Genomic DNA, 22,860 nt, shown 5'->3' with positions numbered 1-22,860 from the left:
GAGGTTTATACTGGTTCGGGCCACCATTGTGGTGTAATACCCTACTCCAGTGTGGTGGTGGTTGATTGCCTCTAGGGCTGACGATGAACAGTACAAGGGAAGAACATCCTCCTGAGGTTGAGGTGTTCTTGTGGCTAGGGTAGGCTCTTGATTGGGTTGGATCAAGCTAAGATGAGATGCCCCTACTATGGTGGCTAGCTCTACTTATATAGGCCCTGGTCCTCTTCCCAAATATCGAGCGGGAAGGGAGCCAACAACGGCGGGCAAATTTGAAGGGGGACAACTAGTACAAGCTATCCTGACAAAAGTGGTCTTCGCCTGCGAAAACCTCTGGTGGTGATGCCGTCTTGGGCTCCACGATGACCTCCGTCTTGCCGTCCTCCTGGTCTTGGTCTCGTTGCACCAATATAGCAACCTTTGCCTGATGCCTCGGTACTCTTCGCCTGCGCTGGCCTCCTTAGCACCAAAGAGGAAATAAGGACGCTGTGCGCGCTGGCGCCCGGCTGGTGTCGTTCGTCATGGCTCACGTCACGAGAGCCTCGTGAGGTTTGCCACGCCTTGATATCTCCGCTCCTCGTGAGCCTGCCTGGCTAGCCCACTCCAGAGGAGGTCTTGCGTCGTCCGCCTCGCGAGGGTCTTGGATGCCTTGTTGATGAAGATGGGCCGTACGGCCTGCTGGCTTAGCCACGATGTGGGCCGCAGGCAGGCAAGTCTGGGGACCCCCGTTCCTAGAACGCCGACAGCAACATACTAAACGATCAAGTGCTAAGCTAACGGAATGCGTCAAGTCAATCACATCATTCTCCTAATGATGTGATCCCGTTAATCAAATGACAACTCATGTCCATGGCTAGGAAACTTAACCATCTTTGATTCAACGAGCTAGTCAAGTAGAGGCATACTAGTGACACTATATTTGTCTATGTATTCACACATGTATCAAGTTTTCGGTTAATACAATTCTAGCATGAATAATAAACATTTATCATGAAATAAGGAAATAAATAATAACTTTATTATTGCCTCTAGGGCATATTTCCTTCACATAGAAGGTGCACGGATGACCTTTGCCTGTGTCAAGATGCACTGGGCGAAGATGAAGGCCGCCGTCGTGGCGGTTGAGGGTCCGCGTGGAGGGAAGGACCATAGCAAGCCGGAGCGCTATTTTGAAGATGTCCTCGAGGGTGCCTATTTGATAGAGGGTCAACGCTCGAAGGATATCATGTCCAAGTGAATGTATCCGGGCTACCCGGACAATGTATTATAAACCATGGCTGTCTAATATATTTTATGCATTTATCTTAACTACTTTCCTCTTGTCTAGCCGTATATTATTATTCTGAAAGTTTGTCAGTCGTCGGCGTCAGCCCCCACGTAGATACTATGGGGGTGTTCGGGAGAATGTGTAATCACTCTTGACCCAACGTCTTGGTCCGTAAAGGAGGTGATTTACGTAGTGAACCAGGCAATCAGACTATGCGGCTTTAGCACTTTCTCTTAGCCATAGGAGTTTGACAATGGGACTGTGAGTTAGCCCCTGGTGCGTATGCGGCTATTCAGACTTGGATGCCTTAAGCGCGTGATTGGAAAGAGCCAGTCCTTCGTGTAATACGGAAGAAATCGCTAGAGATTTAGTAAGTCGCTGAATTGCTGACTAGCTCTCGCCGCATGATGACAGTCAGTTTTCGGCTTTCTCTACTGAGGTGCTTAACCGGATGAACCAGAAGCACAATCGTAGTAGTTCTCCCTTTACTATCTTAGCCGAACTAGCGGAACGTAAGGTAGCAAACACAGGAGCCGGGCGACCCAACTATTGACCAAAGACATGATTCGGAGCTGATGCATATACTGTAGTATTCGGGACGCCGAAGTCTACTCTGAGAGTGTTCAGACTTTATATTGTTGAGGATATATATGGCTTGAATAGAGCCCCTGGCGGTATAAGTCGTACCCAGGTGTATATGCCAATTCGGACGTAAAGGGGGGGAACAGATTAAGAAATAAGCCGATACCAAACAAGGTTGGGCGAAACTGTTTTGATTATAGTCTGATTGGTACGTCAAAACGTATTTTTACAGAAGATGCGATAAGAATCGCGGCTATTTTATATGCCGAGAACAAGGGAAAGTTGTATACAGGTCCTAAAACTGAAAAGATGATCTTGAAGATCCTTTGGACACTCTGCCGCACGTCTACGCCGCTTTTCTCCTTGGTGTATGATCCTTTGAGAGGATCAACAATCAAGTATGCACAAGGGGCCTAGAAAGGGGCCCTTGTTAGCACCAGAAATTCATGTGGGTTGTAAAGAACCTGCAAAAATAAAATCAAGAAGAAGAAGGTGGAAAAATATGAAGGTCCGGATAGGGTCGAGCCGTACCGTTGACCTTATGTTTAGCATGCCTCTGTCCTTGCCCATGGTATCTTTAGTGCATAGTTATATACGCGTGGTATGTATGCCGCTATCAGGTTGGGGCCGAATTGCTAATCTAGCTCTGGACGAGCTGGACTGTCAGTCTGTAGGGTAGACCGGACCCGTTTGACAGTATGCGGGGGCTTGGCTGTCGATTTAGTTTTCTGCTCAATAAGGCCACCCTGTACTTCGGCTGCAAGGGCCGCGGTATGCTCCATGTTTCCATTAACTGTAATAACACCGCGGGATCCAGGCATTTTGAGCTTTAAGTAAGCATAGTGCGGGGCCGCATTGAAGCGGGCGAAGGCGGTTCTCCCGAGAAGTGTGTGATAACCACTGCGGAAAGGGACGACGTCGAAGATCAAGTCTTCGCTTCGGAAGTTGTCCGGCGAACCGAAGACCACTTCCAATGTTATTGAGCCCATGCAGTGGGCTTCTACACCGGGTATTACTCCTTTAAAGCTCGTTTTAGTGGGCTTGATTCTTGACGGATCGATGCCTATTTTGCGGACACTGTCCTGATAAAGCAGGTTAAGGCTATTGCCATCGTCCATAAGGACTCGCGTGAGATGGAATCCGTCGATAATTGGATCGAGGACCAATGCAGCCTAACCTCCATGACGAATACTGGTCGGATGGTCTCTGCGATCAAAGGTGATCGGATAGGCTGACCATGGGTTGAATTTTGTGGCGACTGGCTCTATGGCATAGACGTCCCTAAGTGCGCGCTTGCACTCCCTTTTGGGGATATGTGTAGCATATATCATATTCACCGTTTTTATCTTGGGGGGAAATTTCTTCTGTCCCCCTGTGTTCTGTGGGCGAGGATCTTCATCGTCGTCCTCGCAGGGCGGCCCTTTCCCCTTGTGCTCGGCGTTGAGCTTGCCGGCCTATTTAAAGACCCAACAATTTCTGTTGGTATGATTGGCAGGCTTATCAGGGGTGCCATGAATCTGGCAAGGCTGATCGAGTATTCTGTCCAAACTAGATGGACCATCCTCGTTTCCTTTGAATGGCTTCTTCCGCTGACCAGGTTTAGAGCCACTGAATCCGGCGTTGACCGCCGTGTCTTCGGTATCTTTGTTATTGCTTCGACTCTTGTGCTTGTTGCGTCGTGGCTTGCCATTGCCATCCCTGGATTCAGAAGAGCCAGGGTCGCTGGTGCTATTGCTTCTACGAGCTAGCTAGCTATCTTCTCCTGTGCAAAAGCGGGTCATAAGTGTGGTAAGGGCTGCCATGGACTTCGGCTTTTCTTGGCCAAGGTGTCGGGCGAGCCACTCATCTCGGATGCTGTGTTTAAAGGCCACGAGGGCTTCGGCGTCCAGATAATCCACAATTTGGTTCTTTTTAATTAAGAACCTGGTCCAGAGTTTCCGGGCTGATTCTCCGGGTTGCTGGACTATGTGACTAAGGTCATCGGCGTCTGCAGCCCGAACATAGGTACCTTGGAAGTTGTTTCTAAAGGCATCCTCCAAGTCTTCCTAGCTACCAATAGAATTTTCTGGGAGGTTGTTTAACCAGTGCCGTGCTGGTCCCTTTAATTTGAGTGGGAGGTATTTGATGGCATGGAGATCATCACCGCGGGCCATGTGGATATGGAGAAGAAAATCTTCGATCCATACTGCGGGATCTGTCGTACCATCGTATGATTCAATGTTCACGGGTTTAAACCCTTCTGGAAACTGATGTTCCATCAGTTCATCAATGAAGCATAAGGGGTGTGCGGCGCCTCTGTATCGGGTGATGTCGCGGCGCAGTTTGGATGAAGTCCGTATGCGGTTTTCGGCCTGGGTGAGGTTGTGCCTATCACGCCAGGCCTGATGGCCATCCTCTCGCATTGGAGCACGCCCCCTTAATCCATAGATTGATCTTGTCTGATCGTCTCTATTGTCCAGGTCCTTGCGAAGGTCATAGGTATAGCCCGGGGCCGTTGCCTCCTTGCCTCGACGGCGGGGTGGCACAGCTGGTGTTCGGCGTAAGTAGCCGGTCTGTCCCGTCCACGTGGTGGTTGGTCGGGTTCGTCAGCAACTTTATGCTTTGGCGGTATTGGCTCAAGGGCCTCATCATCAAATTGTGGTAGTAACTTGAGCTTCGGGTAACTCTTAGTTGGGCGTTCGAGGCCGTATGACTCGGCTGCCAGGACATTAGTCCATCTGTCATTGAGTAAATCCTGTTCAGCTTGAAGCTGCTGCTTCTTCTTTTTTGGGCTTCTCGCAGTGGCGATTATCTGGTGCTTAAAGCGCTCTTGTTCGAGGGGTTCCTCTGGCACGATGAAGTCTTCGTCGCCGAGGCTCACATCCTCTTCGGAGATCGGTAGGTAATTACTATCCTTCGAGTCCTCGTTCCCGACCGGATCGTCGGGGTTAACTTGCCCATCTTCCCAATCATCCAGTTCGGATGTTGGCTCGACAAGGGCTTTGGGGTGTTCGGCATCCTCTAGAGTGTTATTGTCTCCGGTGCCGGTATTGTTGTCTCTTTCGCGACGCGATTTTGAGCGGCGCTGCCGACGTCGATGCTTCGGAGGTGCTTCAACAGGCTTATCCTCAACCAGATCCTTCTTGCCGTCGTCGCCATCCTCTTTGGGTGTGTCCAACATGTACACGTTGTACGTGGAGGTGGCCGTCCAACGTTCGGTAAACGGAGGGTCTTGGCCTTGTTCGTCTTCGGCATCATCGTCCATGCCGTCGATGTCTTCGGAGGCACGGTCCAGCATGTCAGTTAGATCTTTGATAGTGGCTATGAAGTGGGTGGTGGGTGGGACATAAAATTCCCCGCTCTCAGCCCCTAGTCCGGGATGGGCGTAATTCAGAAGCGATTCCTCTGTAATGGCGAGGGATTGCATTAAGTCCAGAGCCTCGTTTAAGAGCGAGGTTTGGACAAAGAAGCGAGAGTCTGCAGGGCTGACCGGGGTGAGAGCCTCCTGGCTGCGGCCACTTGATGCGGACCTCGAGAGTTCGGATTTGAAGTCTGAGGGTGATTCCGGCACTTTAGTGACAAGGGGAGCCCAGTTTGTCTTCGGGTTTGCCGATGACGCAGTCCCCTCTAGATCTCCGGTAGCAAGTTCCATAATTGCAGGGAGTCCGGCAGGCTCTAAACTCACGTCTTCGGAACTGGTAGTCTGCTCTGGATCTAAGGCCAGAGCAGCGGTCGGGGCCGCGAACGCTTCGAAGATCAAGTCTCCTCGGATATCGGCGACATAATTTAGGTTCCCAAAACTGATCTGATGACCAGGGGCATAGCTGTCGATCTGCTCAAGGTGGCCAATCGAGTAGGCACGCAGTGCGAAACCGCCGAATACAAAAATTTGGCTGGGGAGGAAAGTCTCCTAAGAAACAACATCATTGTAGATGATCGAACGAGCCATTGAACCTTCTGTCGATAGCACAGAGGAACTCTCAATGAAAGCATCTATGTCAATGTCAAAATCGGCCGATCTCGGGTAGGGGGTCCCGAACTGTGCGTCTGAGGATCGAAAGTAACAGGAGGCGGGGGACACGATGTTTACCCAGGTTCGGGCCCTCTTAACGATGGTAATACCCTACTTCCTGCTTGATTGACTTTGATGAGTATAGGGGTTACAAGAGTTGATCTACCTCGAGATCGTAATGGCTAAACCCTAGATGTCTAGCCTTTATGATTATGATTGCCTCCACGGACTAAACCCTCCGGTTTATATAGACACCGGAGGGGCCTAGGGTTGTACAGAGTCGGCTTACAGAGAAAGGAATCTTCACATCCGGACGCCAAGCTTGCCATCGATGCAAAGGAGAGTCATATCCGGACAAGGGGTAAGGCCTTCGGTCTTGTATCTTCACAGCCCATCAATCCGTCCCATGCCACATAGCTCGAATGCACGGGGACCCCCTAATCTAGGACTCCCTCAAGCACCTTGGTGGGCACAACCCACCAGGCGCGGCCCCCTCCTGGCGCGCCCTGGTGGGTTGTCCCCCCTGGTAGCCCTGCAGACCGCAACCCTTATACTATCAAATCACATTTTTGGAGAAAAAATCAGGGAGGAAGAATTATCGCGTTTCACGATTCGGAGCCGCCGCCACCTCCTGTTCTTCATCAGGAGGCCAGATCTGGAGTCCGTTTGGGGCTCCTGAGAGGGGGATCTTCGATCTTCATCATCACCAACCCTTCTCCATCGCCAATTCCATGGTTCTCCCTTCGGGAGTGAGTAATTCCTTTGTAGGCTTGCTGGTCGGTGAGGAGTTGGATGAGATTCATCATGTAATCAAATTAGTTTTGTTAGGGCTTGATCCCTAGTATCCATTATGTTATGAGATTGATGTTGCTATGACTTTGCCATGCTTAATGCTTGTGACTTTGGCCCGGGTGCCAAGATTTTAGTTCTGAACCGTTTATGTTACCACCATTATATCTATGTTCTAGATCCGATCTTGCAAGTTATAGTCACCTATTACGTGTTATGATCCGCAATCCCCGGAGTGACAGAAGTCGGGATACTTTCCAGTGATGACCGTAGTTTGAGGAGTTCATGTATTCACTATGTGTTAATGCTTTGTTCCGTTTCTCTATTAAAAGGAGGCTTTAATATGCCTTAGTTTCCAATAGGACCCCGCTGCCACGGGAGGGCAGGACAAAAGATGTCATGCAAGTTCTTTCCATAAGCATGTATGACTATTTACGGAATACATGCCTACATTACATTTATGAACTGGAGCTAGTGCCGTATCGTCCTTAGTTGTGACTGTCATATGATGAATATCATCCAACGATTTCACCGATCCAATGCCTACGAATTTCTCACATATTGTTCCTACTAATTTACTACTGCTATTGTTACTATTACACCTGTTAGCCTTACTATTGCTGTTGCTACTACTATCAAAACTATCATACTACTTTTTTACTGATCACTTTGTTGCAGATAATTAATCTCCAGGTGTGGTTGAATTGACAACTCAGCTGCTAATACTTGCAAATATTCTTTGGCTCCCCTTGTGTCGAATCAATAAATTTGGGTTGAATACTCTACCCTTGAAAACTATTGTGATCCACTATACTTGTGGGTTATCAAGACCTTTTTATGGCGCCGTTGCCGAGGAGCATAGCTATATTTGTTGAGTCACTTGGGAATATGTCACGACCGGTTTTTCAATAAAATAATTATTGAGAGACCAATCCCTTTTACGGACCAGCGAGGAAGAATTCCTTCTCACTGGTAGACAATATCTTGGTCACAGAAGAAAAATACCAGGAGTACTAAATATAATACAGGGTTGAGCAGAGACTGCCCAACAATTTATTACATGCACGCCGCTAAAACAATACAGCGGATAGGGTGGCAACTACTAACTTATGATAATAACGGTGGTGGAGATATCACCGCGAAGCGAGTGATATGATTCCAGAAGACTACAGCTCTTCGAGCGTCGGAGTGAGGCTCGAGGAGACTTATTGCGGGTGGCGGAAGCGTATACAATACAAGTGACCAATATCCGGGATCGCACAGGGACTGACTGGGACTCCTCTAGGCATCGGACGCGCTATCAAACTCTTCATCCAAGAGATCGCCTTCCACAACATCTGGCCAAATCAACAAGCCAGGTGAGTACTATGAAAGTACTCGCAAGACAGTTCGGACAAAAGATATAACAAATGTAAACATGAAGCACATGAAAAAGTTAACCGGTGCGATCAAACATAGAGGTGATAAATACTGGGTGCCAAGCGAGGGTCTGAATGACGCCTCGAGCGGAAACTGCAGAATAGTAATACTGGTGCCAAACGAGTGTCTGAAAGACTCCTCGAGCGGAAAATGCAAAACAGTGACACTGGTGCCAAACGAGTGTCTGAAAGACTCCTCGAGCAGAAAATGCAAAATAGTGATACTGGTGCCAAACGAGTGTCTGAAAGACTCCTCGAGCGGAAAATGCGGAATAATAATGCCACAGTCGGGCGTCGGGACGACACCACATAAAGGGCTTATAACAGAAAATAAATACAGTGCATGCCACAGTCGGACGTCTGAGCGACATCACAAAAGGGCTTATATTTAAAGTAAGGAACAAGAACACGCCACAGTCGGACGTCTGCGCGACGTCACATAAAGGGCTTATATCACAACTCAATAGTACAACAGTTCGGGAACATAAATTATCACAAGCATGAGACAAAAATAAAGTTAGTACATCCACAGGAATAACAATAAAACTGGATTTACCACCTGAGATTGTTCACCGGGGAGAAGTTTTTTTTTTTCCACGCGCATAGATATGGATATAATGTTTTCATTACTTGGTCATGGATACGATGATTTGGAAAGAATTGACTCTGCAGAGTTTGTACTTAACCACAGCCAACGGATTTCAGTAGTCACGGGGACTAGTTCCCTCTACGGTGTTTTGGAAGAAACACGTCTAACCAGTACACACCCAATTCAACCATCCGAAGCCAGGGATCACCCTCGGCAACGTTCAAGAAAAACCTTGAGACGGGGAGGCTACAACCTCGCGTAGCATGGGATCAAATTTCTATACGCGCGCTCTAAGGGGGTGCCCCCCCTCTCGGTCCCAACCGGAAACACCCATGCCCCCTGACCGGATGACTGGCTTTAATCCTGGGCCAAGGTACCATCATCCCGGCCTCTCTGTTTGGTGTGTACACGGAAAGAGGTTACCAACTTACTAAACCGCATCCTGGCAATGAGACATGTGGTAGCACGGAATGGGGAAAGAATGATAACGTGGCTCCAACCACGTTAACGTCGAAGAAAGTCGGATGACGCAAGGCTGGTATGCTACAACAGTACCTCCTTGCTGCCCTTCATGTCACCACATGATTAGGCCATCTCTCATCAGAGATCATCGCAACTTTGGAACATGCGGGAAAAGAACGATAACGTGGCTCCAACCACGTTAACGTCAGAGAAAGTCAGATGACGCAAGGCTGGTATGCTACAACAGTACCACCTTGCTGCCCTTCATGTCACCACATGACTAGGCCACCTCTCATCAGAGGTCATCGCAACTTTGGAACAACCGGGTCGTTGCCTTACAAGCAACAAGGTATTTACCGACACTCAGATGCCACGCACAAACTTTCACGCAAACATGCAAAACACCTGTCATATCAAATGTTCAAAACATGCTTGCCTGGTTCGGAGAAGTCGGAGTCTAGCTCGGCGAAGTTCGCGACTCCGTCACCTCTTTCGGAACCTACGGCAATCACGAAACGGGTACTAACGTGAAAACCAATGGGTGCACAGAAACTTTTCCAAATATTTTTTCAAATAAATCCCATAAAGAACTAGACAAAATTTGAAGATTGTCAGAAAAAGAATCACTCAAAAATTCCTTTTTATTAAAAAGTTATAAAGATTTCTTTCCAGGGACTTATCTGTAATGAAACAGAAAAGTTCCAGGGTTTTAACTGAGAAAACAGAAAACGATTCGATTGGGAATGCGCAAGCGCAAAGGAGAAAGCGTATTTGCCCGAAGGCGTCAACAGAAAACGGTTCGAGGTGGAATAAAACAGAGGCTGACACGCGGGGTCCACATGTCAGGTTTGAAAAGCTCGCCGGCGCCCGAAGACTGCGGTGGACGCCGGTGTTGAACCACGGCGAGTTAGGAGAAACGGAGGGTACCAAGAGCTTCAGCGTCCTTTTCCGCGTCGGTGGGTGGTGGACTCGTCCAACGGGGAGCACCACGTCGACGGCGACACTTTCTCCGGCGGACGGCGGCTCGGGTGAGGATGGGGAACTCCGGTGGAGGGCTGCAAGCTTCAAATTGAAGTGCGGGTCAGAAAGAGGGATGCATGGTGGAGCTACTGGTAAGGGAATGGAGGCGGAGGAGCACACACGGGGGCGAATTGGGCTGGATCCCGTGGCGGGTCGCGGCGGCCGGAGTCGAGGAAGGAGACCTCCTCGGGGCTCTTCCAGTGGCTAGGCGTGCTCTAGGGGGAGTGCAGGGCTGGTGGGTGCTCGAGTTGAAGCTCGGGGCCTCTATTTATAGGCGGATCGACAGGGTGGCCATGAACGGAGAATCTCCAGCGAGCGATTACGGCGGAGCAGTGGATTGGCAGGGGGTTTGAGCGGCCAGGCAGCATCAGTGGAGGTTACTTGAGTCGTTTTACAGTTGAACGGAGATGGTCTTGGCGTAATGGCGTCGGTCCACGGTGTGGTGACCGCACGGGCACGACGGCGGCAGAGAGCGCGCTCCGCGCCCTGCGGTTCACGACGAGGGTGGTCAGCGCGTTCGGGGGAGTGGAAGGCCACGCGGCGAGCTCCGGTGGTTTGGGCGGCGCTGGGTGGCGTCGTCGGCGCCGTGTCCCCCGCTGGCGTCCGCAAAGCCGCCGCCGGCGTCGGTCACGGGGCGGCGCACCTTCTGCTGCTCGTCGCCGATGCCCGCAAGGCGCCAGGCGTTCGTGCGGTGCAGGAACAAGGGGGAGGGGACAAGGAGCAAGGCGACGCAGAGGCACTGGCGAGATCGACGTCCTTCTCTGAAGAAAACGACAGCAGGCCACTGACTGAATCTCTGAACTTTCTGAACTTGACATGACCATGCACTGCAGGTGTTCGACAGAGAGATTTTGCAATGAGATGAATTTTTCTGGAGCTGTAACTTGGTGAGATGACCACTCAATGCACCCAGAGGCTGCCTGATTTTACTTGGAATTTTTGGAGAAGGTTTTGAATGAATTTCACCAAATTTGACAAATCTGGTCCAAACTTGCAGCAAGTGTAGTTTGAAAATTTTGAACTGAAGACCAGTGGATCTTCATGGATCTTGGTTGAGGGTTCAAAGGACTAGGGAGGAGAGTTGATTTGGGGGCAAAAATCAAAACAGAAAATGGAGTTCCTTTGTAAATCTCCAAGTAGTAGGATAGAAGACAGAAATTTGTTTGAATAAGATTCAAATGGAAATGATCACATGGGGAGGTCCAACTTGTTGGATTTGATGCAGATCATGATCCAAAGGTGAGGGAAGGGTTAGGAGAGAGGATTTGCACTAAGGCCATGGCAAGAAGGAATTGTTGAAAGTGGCAAAGGAGTTTTCCAAAAGCCATAGTGCATTTCCAAAAAGATTTTTAAAAGTTGTTTTCCCCAAAAGAAAAACATTTGGTCTTGAGTCCAAATGAAAAGCAAGAACCTCCAAGACCAAAGACAGATCTTGGGTGAATCCAAATAAAACTTTTGCCATAAAAAAAATTTGAGAGGGAGAGTTCTCTTAAAGGAATAATTTAAATCACTCCCCTCAAGTCAAATAAAAATCTTTTGAAAAATCCAAATAAAAACTTGGGTGTCACAACACCTACCCCCTTAGGAAAAATCTCGTCCTCGAGATTTCTGCTGCTCCTCAAATAGATATGGATACTCTGCTCGGAGGAAATCTTCCCTTTCCCATGTGGCTTCATCCTCGGTGTGGTTGCTCCACTGAACCCTGAAAAATCTTGTCGTTTTCTGACGGGTCCTCCGTTCAGACTCTTCTAAAATCTTTACTGGCCTTTCTCTGTAGGTGAGATCTGGTTGCATATCAATGTCCTCATGAGGTACATGTTTCTCCGGGTTACTCACGCATTTCCTCAACTGCGAGACGTGGAATACGTCATGGACGCCTGACAGCTCCTTGGGTAGGTCTAGTTGGTAGGCCACCGTGCCTCTTCGTGCCTTTACACAAAATGGTCCAATAAATCTTGGGGCTAGCTTCCCCTTAATTTTGAACCGTTGCAGACCCCTCATAGGAGATACTCGGAGGTATACGGATTCACCAGGTTCAAAGCTGACCTCACGATGCTTCTGATCATAGTAGCTCTTTTGTCGGCTCTGTGCTGTCTTGAGTCTGTCCCTGATTTGTTTAACTTTCTCCTCGGCCTCTTTAAGCATGTCTGGGCCGAAGATACGGCTGTCACCTGTTTCTGACCAATTCAGAGGGGTACGACACCTTCGTCCGTACAACGCTTCAAAGGGTGCCATTTGCAAGCTGGCTTGGTAACTGTTGTTGTAAGCAAATTTGGCATACAGCAAACTCTCTTCCCAACTGGATCCATAGGTGAGCACACAGGCTCTTAGCATATCCTCTAGGATTTGGTTTACACGTTCTGTTTGTCCATCAGTCTGAGGGTGGTATGCTGTACTGAAAGCTAGTTGCGTGCCCAGAGCTTGTTGTGGGTGATCCCAAAATTTGGAGACGAATTGGGTGCCTCGGTCTGATATTATAGTCTTTGGGACTCCGTGCAAGCAAACTATACGGGAGAGATACAGTTTTGCCAGTCTTTGTGTGGAGTAGGTAGTCTTCACGGGAATGAAATGAGCAACCTTGGTTAGTCGGTCTGTGATGACCCATATGGCGTCATTTCCGCGTTGTGATCGGGGTAATCCGACAATGAAGTCCATTCCTATTTCATCCCATTTCCACTCCGGTATCCTGTTAGGCTGGAGTAGCCCTGCTGGCTTGTGGTGCTCGGCCTTGATGCGCTGACATGAATCGCAACAAGCAATGAATGTGGCTATATCTCTTTTCATACCGTGCCACCAAAATATTTCCTGGATGTCCTTGTACATTTTGGTTCCTCCAGGATGGATCGAGTATGGGGCGGTGTGGCTTTCTGTCAAGATCTGTTGCTTGAGTTCCTCAATGTTAGGTACGCAAAGTCTGTCTCGGTACCATAATGTTCCTTCACTGTCTGTGACGAACTCTGAAGTCTTACTAAGATTCATTTTCTTCTTGATCCCTTCGATGCTGGGATGTCCCTGTTGAGCCTTCTTAATTTGTTCCACCAGGGTGGGTTGTATCTCTAGGTTCGATACGGTGCCCTCAGAGACTAACATCATGTTGAGCCTAGTGAACTCTCGCTGAAACTTAGGCCTCAAATTTTGCTGACCGTCACTGTCCGGGCTGGGTCGACTAAGGGCATCGGCCACTACATTTGCTTTCCCTAGGTGGTAGTGAATACCGATGTCATAGTCCTTGACTAGTTCCAACCAGCGTCGTTGGCGTAAATTCAGCTCTGGCTGTGTGAAAATATCTTTGAGGCTCTTATGGTCCGTATATATTTCACAGCGATTTCCCAACAGAAAGTGCCTCCACTCCTTGAGTGCATGTATAACTGCTGCTAGCTCCAAGTCATGTGTTGGGTAATTTTCCTCATGTTTTCGCAGCTGCCTGGAGGCATATGCGACAACTTTGCCATCTTGCATTAGCACACATCCGAGACCTTTTCGGGACGCGTCACAATACACTTCAAAGCTCTTGTGTATGTCTGGCACAGTTAAGACCGGTGCGGTTGTCAGCTTCTTCTTGAGTTCTTGGAAGCTTTGCTCACATGCTTCCGTCCATACGAATTTCTTGTCCTTCTTGAGTAACTGTGTCATAGGTTTTGCCACAGTGGAGAATCCTTCAATAAATCTCCTGTAATATCTGGCCATTCCTAGGAAACTCCGCACATCTGTAACATTGGCGGGTGGCTTCCAGTCTAGTATGGCCTTGACTTTTTCTGGGTCTACGGCCACGCCTTCTTGGTTCAATATATGGCCCAAGAAACCAACTTGTCTTAGCCAAAATTCGCATTTGCTAAATTTGGCGTACAACTGATGTTTCCTCAATTCTCCCAAAACAATCCTGAGGTGCTCAGCATGCTCTTCTGGTGTCCTTGAGTAAACCAGAATATCGTCAATGAATACCACCACAAATTTGTCCATGTATCTCATGAACACTTTGTTCATGAGGTGGACGAAATATGCGGGGGCGTTCGTTAGTCCAAAAGGCATCACTGTAAACTCGTATAACCCATATCTGGAAGTGAATGCTGTCTTGGGGATATCTTCTGTCCGTACCTTCAGTTGATGGTATCCTGATCTCAAATCAATCTTTGAAAATACCTTGGCTTGTGCGAGCTGGTCAAACAAATCATTTATCCGTGGCATCGTATATTTGTTTTTGATGGTGACCATATTGAGGGCTCGATAGTCTATACACAGTCTCAGTGTCCCATTCTTCTTCTTGGCGAACAACACTGGCGAACCCCATGGTGAGGAGCTGGCTCGAATAAATCCCTTGTCTAACAACTCCTTTATCTGCTTCTTCAACTCCACCAACTCTGAGGGTGCCATTCTATACGGCTTCTTATAGATGGGAGCGGTGCCAGGTGCTAGTTCAATGCTGAATTCTATCTCTCGGTCTGGTGGCATGCCTGGTAGTTCTTCAGGGAACACATCAGGAAACTCGCATACCACTGGAACTTTTCTCAGTTCTGCAATGTCCATTTTGTTCAGTTTTGGTTGCTGTGATCGTGGCCTTTCTTGGGCGGAAACTCTTATCGTCTTGCCGTGATGGTTGGTGAGAATCACTGTCCGATTGAAACAGTTGATGAATCCTTTGTTGGTGGTCAACCAGTCCATCCCTAAAATGACATCCAGTCCTTTACTTTCCAACACGATGAGATTCGCGTGGAATTGTAGTCCTTCGAACTCAATGACCACTCCTTGGTAGTAACCCTGAGCGATTTGCTTATTCCCGGGGGACTTGATGATCATGGATTTTTCCAAGGGAAGTATCGGAAAACCATGTTGCGAAACAAAACTCTTCGAAACGAACGAATGGGAAGCTCCAGAATCAAACAAAACCGTGGCAGGTACTGTGTTGACAGGGAACGTACCGAGCACGATGTCTGGGGCATTCTGCGCTTCTTCCCTGGTCACATGGTTCAGGTGACCCTTCCTGTGGTTGTTGCTGGGGTTGAAGTTGTTGCGCTCGGGGGCTGGATTGTTTCCACCATTGTTCGGCTTGGGTGCCGAGTCTCTTGGCTTCGGGCACTGTTTAGCATAATGCCCTTGTTGACCACAAGCATAGCAGGTGACCCCTGGACGGTATGTGTACTCCTTATCCCTGGCATGAAATTGTCCGACGGGCCTTGGCTCAGTAGTCGTGGATCTCCTTGCGTTTGTCCTCGGGACCTCAGTCTTGCCTCAGTTGCTGCGAGCAAGAGTCGTCTTGTCCCTCTTTCGCTTGCGGATATCTTCCAGACTACGGCGCTCATTCTCCAGGGTGATGGCCTTGTCCACCAGCGTCTTAAAATCCAGAAAGGTGTGCACGATCAGTTGGCATCTTAACGCTGGTGCCAGGCCGTCCAGGAATTTTTCCATCTTCTTGCTTTCTGTCATGTGCTCGTCGTAGGCATAACGAGACAGTTGGGTAAACTGGCCATTGTATTCTGTGACGGACATGCCTCTTTGCTTCAGGTCATCAAACTCTCTCTTCTTGATCTTTAGGATGCTCCTGGGGATGTGTGCCCCACGGAAGCCTTCCTTGAATTCTTCCCAGGTGATGTTGTGTTCCCTGGGATGCATGTGTAGGAAGTTTTCCCACCATGCTGCGGCTGCTCCAGTAAGGTAGTGTGGTGCATAAAGCACCTTCTCATGATCTGAGCACTGAGCAATAATCAGTTTCCTTTCAATCTCACGAAGCCAATCATCGGCTTCCAGCGGTCTATCGGTGTGAGCAAAAGTTGAGGGGCGAGTCTTCTGTAACTCAGATAACTTGGAATGTGGTTGATAGGGTTCACGGTGGTTTCCCATATTGATGACATGATTCATCATCTCTTGGTGCTGTTGCTGGCATTGCTCGAAGAGACGGCATACTTGAGACAATGCTGCTTCGCTGTCTTGTTGGCTGGACTGACCCTGAGTGAAATTGTTGCTGGTCTGTGTCCCGTAAACCTCCTCTGGCTGATTGGGCATAGAGCGAGTCCATGGGCGAGACATTTTTTTTCCAGTCTGGGGTATTATTTGCAAAACCCATGAGAAAACTGTGTAGCACAAGAAAAATCTTGCAAAGGCAACAATTAAAGAGGCTTCAAGGTTTTCAAAGAAACACAAATGATTTTTCACGGAGAAGAAGTGCTTAACATAAATCTTACATGCGAAAAGCAAACACATGATACATCACTCAGGATGCGAGTACACATCCTGACATGTTATTATAAAACTAGCGTACTACTCCGGAAGGCAGCAAACACACCAATACAAACTAGCGTACAGATAAAACAACACATCATACAAGCAGGCATAACACGCGGCTACTCGGTGCTCTCAGTCGGAGATGGTGAAGATCTCCTTCCCCTTGCCGATGGCAAGGCTCAGCGGTCCCGGAGAATCAACTTCCACCTCCTCTCTAGCTGGCTCCTAGCGCGCGACGCTGCGCTGCGGTGATGGTGCGGGGGCGACTGGTGGTAGAGCGTGTGCGGCCGGCGGAGCGGCTCTGACTGGAGTAGGAGCGATGACACGGTCGAACTCCTCAGTGGTAGGCAGACGGCGAGCAGTGGCCAAAACGGCCGGTGCATACGAGGCTGAAGACGAGACGAATGTCAGAGGCGGCGCCGTGTGGAGAAGCTCCTTCCTGCTGGCAGGACCGCCCCGGACTAAGTCCATGCGGGCAGCCACAAGATCATCTACGAGGTTGTCGAAAGACTCCTCCAGAGCCTTGAGATACTCCACAACCATCTCGATGGCTTCATCTCGTTCTCCCTGATGGCAGGCGAACGCATAGTGGCTGGTGTATGGCACATGGCATGGGAGGTAGCGGTAGCGACGAGTCTTCATTGTAGGAAGGATGTCCCGAAGGCGAGCTATCGCCTCACGGGCAACCATCTGCATGGCATGCCTCTCCGTAGGCATGGCCCTTCCCACAAAACGGAAGTGGCGTGCAGCAGAACGTCCTCCCTTGAACTGCACCACAGCTTGGTGCATAGACACGTCGTCACTGAGCTTGTGCTGATAGAGTGTGAACTCCGGGCGAGCTGCTGGCCCGATCGCGAGCTTGGTGATGGAGACGAGGAGTTTGACAAACCCCTCGGGCACGTTGGTGAACACTCGATTCTCACAGCTGCTGCCAGCCATCTACAAAAGTAGGCAAAAATTCTGAGTAGTCATGTCATAAATTTATGATGACCAACAGAAAATAGCTACAATTGCAAAAATGCTGAAAAAGCACAAAAACGCTAATAACCGATTAGCGCTCGCACCTAGTGGCTTCCTACAGTCATCCTGGCTCTGATACCAAGCTTGTCACGACCGGTTTTTCAATAAAATAATTATTGAGAGACCAATCCCTTTTACGGACCAGCGAGGAAGAATTCCTTCTCACTGGTAGACAATATCTTGGTCACAGAAGAAAAATACCAGGAGTACTAAATATAATACAGGGTTGAGCAGAGACTGCCCAACAATTTATTACATGCACGCCGCTAAAACAATACGGCGGATAGGGTGGCAACTACTAACTTATGATAATAACGGTGGTGGAGATATCACCGCGAAGCGAGTGATATGATTCCAGAAGACTACAGCTCTTCGAGCGTCGGAGTGAGGCTCGAGGAGACTTATTGCGGGTGGCGGAAGCGTATACAATACAAGTGACCAATATCCGGGATCGCGCAGGGACTGACTGGGACTCCTCTAGGCATCGGACGCGCTATCAAACTCTTCATCCAAGAGATCGCCTTCGACAACATCTGGCCAAATCAACAAGCCAGGTGAGTACTATGAAAGTACTCGCAAGACAGTTCGGACATAAGATATAACAAATGTAAACATGAAGCACATGAACAAGTTAACCGGTGCGATCAGACATAGAGGTAATAAATACTGGGTGCCAAGCGAGGGTCTGAATGACGCCTCGAGCGGAAACTGCAGAATAGTAATACTGGTGCCAAACGAGTGTCTGAAAGACTCCTCGAGCAGAAAATGCAAAATAGTGATACTGGTGCCAAACGAGTGTCTGAAAGACTCCTCGAGCGGAAAATGCAAAATAGTGATACTGGTGCCAAACGAGTGTCTGAAAGACTCCTCGAGCGGAAAATGCGGAATAATAATGCCACAGTCGGGCGTCGGGGCGACACCACATAAAGGGCTTATAACAGAAAATAAATACAGTGCATGCCACAGTCGGACGTCTGAGCGACATCACAAAAAGGGCTTATATTTAAAGTAAGGAACAAGAACATGCCACAGTCGGACGTCTGCGCGACGTGACATAAAGGGCTTATATCACAACTCAATAGTACAACAGTTCGGGAACATAAATTATCACAAGCATGAGACAAAAATAAAGTTAGTCCATCCACAGGAATAACAATAAAACTGGATTTACCACCTGAGATTGTTCACCGGGGACAAGTTTTTTTTTCCACGCGGATAGATATGGATATAATGTTTTCATTACTTGGTCATGGATACGATGATTTGGAAAGAATTGACTCTGCAGAGTTTGTACTTAACCACAGCCAACGGATTTCAGTAGTCACGGGGACTAGTTCTGTCTACGGTGTTTTGGAAGAAACACGTCTAACCAGTACACACCCAATTCAACCATCCGAAGCCAGGGATCACCCTCGGCAACGTTCAAGAAAAACCTTGAGACGGGGAGGCTACAACCTCGCGTAGCATGGGATCAAATTTCTATACGCGCGCTCTAAGGGGGTGCCCCCCCCTCTCGGTCCCAACCGGAAACACCCATGCCCCCTGACCGGATGACTGGCTTTAATCCTGGGCCAAGGTACCATCATCCCGGCCTCTCTGTTTGGTGTGTACACGGAAAGAGGTTACCAACTTACTAAACCGCATCCTGGCAATGAGACATGTGGTAGCACGGAATGGGGAAAGAACGATAACGTGGCTCCAACCACGTTAACGTCGAAGAAAGTCGGATGACGCAAGGCTGGTATGCTACAACAGTACCTCCTTGCTGCCCTTCATGTCACCACATGATTAGGCCATCTCTCATCAGAGATCATCGCAACTTTGGAACATTTGGGAAAAGAACGATAACGTGGCTCCAACCACGTTAACGTCGGAGAAAGTCGGATGACGCAAGGCTGGTATGCTACAACAGTACCACCTTGCTGCCCTTCATGTCACCACATGATTAGGCCACCTCTCATCAGAGGTCATCGCAACTTTTGAACAACCGGGTCGTTGCCTTACAAGCAACAAGGTATTTACCGACACTCAGATGCCACGCACAAACTTTCACGCAAACATGCAAAACACCTGTCATATCAAATGTTCAAAACATGCTTGCCTGGTTCGGAGAAGTCGGAGTCTAGCTCGGCGAAGTTCGCGGCTCCGTCACCTCTTTCGGAACCTACGGCAATCACGAAACGGGTACTAACGTGAAAACCAATGGGTGCACAGAAACTTTTTCAAATATTTTTTCAAATAAATCCCATAAAAAACTAGACAAAATTTGAAGATTGTCAGAAAAAGAATCACTCAAAAATTCCTTTTTATTAAAAAGTTATAAAGGTTTCTGTCCAGGGACTTATCTGTAATGAAACAGAAAAGTTCCAGGGTTTTAACTGAGAAAACAGAAAACGGTTCGATTGGGAATGCGCAAGCGCAAAGGAGAAAGCGTATTTGCCCGAAGGCGTCAACAGAAAACGGTTCGAGGTGGAATAAAACAGAGGCTGACACGCGGGGTCCACATGTCAGGTTTGAAAAGCTCGCCGGCGCCCGAAGACTGCGGTGGACGCCGGCGTTGAACCACGGCGAGTTAGGAGAAACGGAGGGTACCAAGAGCTTCAGCGTCCTTTTCCGCGTCGGTGGGTGGTGGACTCGTCCAACGGGGAGCACCACGTCGACGGCGACACTTTCTCCGGCGGACGGCGGCTCGGGTGAGGATGGGGAACTCCGGTGGAGGGCTGCAAGCTTCAAATTGAAGTGCGGGTCAGAAAGAGGGATGCATGGTGGAGCTACTGGTAAGGGAATGGAGGCGGAGGAGCACACACGGGGGCGAATCGGGCTGGATCCCGTGGCGGGTCGCGGCGGCCGGAGTCGAGGAAGGAGACCTCCTCGGGGCTCTTCCAGTGGCTAGGCGTGCTCTAGGGGGAGTGCAGGGCTGGTGGGTGCTCGAGTTGAAGCTCGGGGCCTCTATTTATAGGCGGATCGACGGGGTGGCCGTGAACGGAGAATCTCCGGCGAGCGATTACGGCGGAGCAGTGGATTGGCAGGGGGTTTGAGCGGCCAGGCAGCATCAGTGGAGGTTACTGGAGTCGTTTTACAGTTGAACGGAGATGGTCTTGGCGTAATGGCGTCGGTCCACGGTGTGGTGACCGCACGGGCTCGACGGCGGCAGAGAGCGCGCTCCGCGCCCTGCGGTTCACGACGAGGGTGGTCAGCGCGTTCGGGGGAGTGGAAGGCCACGCGGCGAGCTCCGGTGGTTTGGGCGGCGCTGGGTGGCGTCATCGGCGCCGTGTCCCCCGCTGGCGTCCGCAAAGCCGCCGCCGGCGTCGGTCACGGGGCGGCGCACCTTCTGCTCCTCGTCGCCGACGCTCGCAAGGCGCCAGGCGTTCGTGCGGTGCAGGAACAAGGGGGAGGGGACGAGGAGCAAGGCGACGCAGAGGCACTGGCGAGATCGACGTCCTTCTCTGAAGAAAACGACAGCAGGCCACTGACTGAATCTCTGAACTTTCTGAACTTGACATGACCATGCACTGCAGGTGTTCGACAGAGAGATTTTGCAATGAGATGAATTTTTCTGGAGCTGTAACTTGGTGAGATGACCACTCAATGCACCCAGAGGCTGCCTGATTTTACTTGGAATTTTTGGAGAAGGTTTTGAATGAATTTCACCAAATTTGACAAATCTGGTCCAAACTTGCAGCAAGTGTAGTTTGAAAATTTTGAACTGAAGACCAGTGGATCTTCATGGATCTTGGTTGAGGGTTCAAAGGACTAGGGAGGAGAGTTGGTTTGGGGGCAAAAATCAAAACAGAAAATGGAGTTCCTTTGTAAATCTCCAAGTAGTAGGATAGAAGACAGAAATTTGTTTGAATAAGATTCAAATGGAAATGATCACATGGGGAGGTCCAACTTGCTGGATTTGATGCAGATCATGATCCAAAGGTGAGGGAAGGGTTAGGAGAGAGGATTTGCACTAAGGCCATGGCAAGAAGGAATTGTTGAAAGTGGCAAAGGAGTTTTCCAAAAGCCATAGTGCATTTCCAAAAAGATTTTTAAAAGTTGTTTTCCCCAAAAGAAAAACATTTGGTCTTGAGTCCAAATGAAAAGCAAGAACCTCCAAGACCAAAGACAGATCTTGGGTGAATCCAAATAAAACTTTTGCCATAAAAAAAATATTTGAGAGGGAGAGTTCTCTTAAAGGAATAATTTAAATCACTCCCCTCAAGTCAAATAAAAATCTTTTGAAAAATCCAAATAAAAACTTGGGTGTCACAGAATATTATCAATTTATCACTATGAAGAATCTGAAGGATGCTAAGACTAAGATTTTTGCCTCTAGGACGACGGGAGGTAAGGAACTGCCATCTAGCTCTGCACTTGATTCACCCTCTATTATAAGTAGACTTGAAACACCACCACATGGTTTTAATCCTGATATGTCGCAAGTTACTGATGATGCTACTTCTGCTATGAATGATACTCATGATGATGCTAGTACCTTGCTTGATGATAATGTGCCACTAGGTGAATTTCTTGATGAACAACTTGCTAGAACTAAAGCTTTTGAGAATGGTGAAACCGCTAAAATTATTGAAACTGATGAAGAGCTTGAAACTGAAAATCTTGAAACATCTATTAGATCTAGTTCTCCTAGATATGAATTGCCTAAGATAGCTGAAGGTTATGTTATGGATGAGGTGACAACTAGAGACTTTCTGGCTTGCAATGATAGGGATGATCTTAAGAAATTATTATGCAAACTAAAAGAAAAATATTTGAATGCTAGAATGAAATGTGATCCTAAGTTTGCTACTTCACCTATCTTTGTTGATTATAAGGACTATGAACTCTGTCGACCCAGAGTTGATTAATTTAGTTGAATCTGATCCTTTCCATGGTTATGAAACTGAAACTATTGTGGCACACCTTACTAAGTTGAAAGACATAGCCATCATTTTTGCTCATGATGAGAAAATTCGCTATTATTATATTCTCAAATTATTTCCATTTTCATTAAAGGGTGATGCTATGACTTGGTATAATACTCTTGCTCTTGGTTGTGTGCATAGTCCCTAGGATATGATTTACTACTTCTCTGAAAATATTTTCCTGCTTATAAGAAACAAGCTGCCTTACAGGAAATATTTAACTTTGTGCAAAGTGAAGAAGAGAGTCTCCCACAAGCTTGGGGGAGGCTTCTCCAATTACTTACTGCTTTGCCTGATCATCTTCTTAAGAAAAATAAAATACTTGATATCTTCTATAATGGACTAACCGATGCTTCTAGGGATTTCCTAGATAGTTGTGCTAGTTGTGTTTTCAAGGAATGAACTGTTGAACAAGCTGAAGAACTATTGAATAACATATTGAAAAATTATGATGATTGGAATCTTGCCGAACCACCACTTACACATACTCCGAAGAAGAGGGGTATCTTATATCTCAGTGCTGAAGATATGCAAGAGGCAAAGAAATCTATGAAGGAAAAATGTATTAAAGCTGAGGATGTCAAAAACTTACCTGCTAT

This window comes from Aegilops tauschii, chromosome 2, assembly GCF_002575655.3.
Source record: "Aegilops tauschii subsp. strangulata cultivar AL8/78 chromosome 2, Aet v6.0, whole genome shotgun sequence".
Classification (NCBI taxonomy): Eukaryota; Viridiplantae; Streptophyta; class Magnoliopsida; order Poales; family Poaceae; genus Aegilops; species Aegilops tauschii.
The sequence above is the reverse complement of the archived record's forward strand: the minus strand, read 5'-3'. Positions refer to the sequence as shown.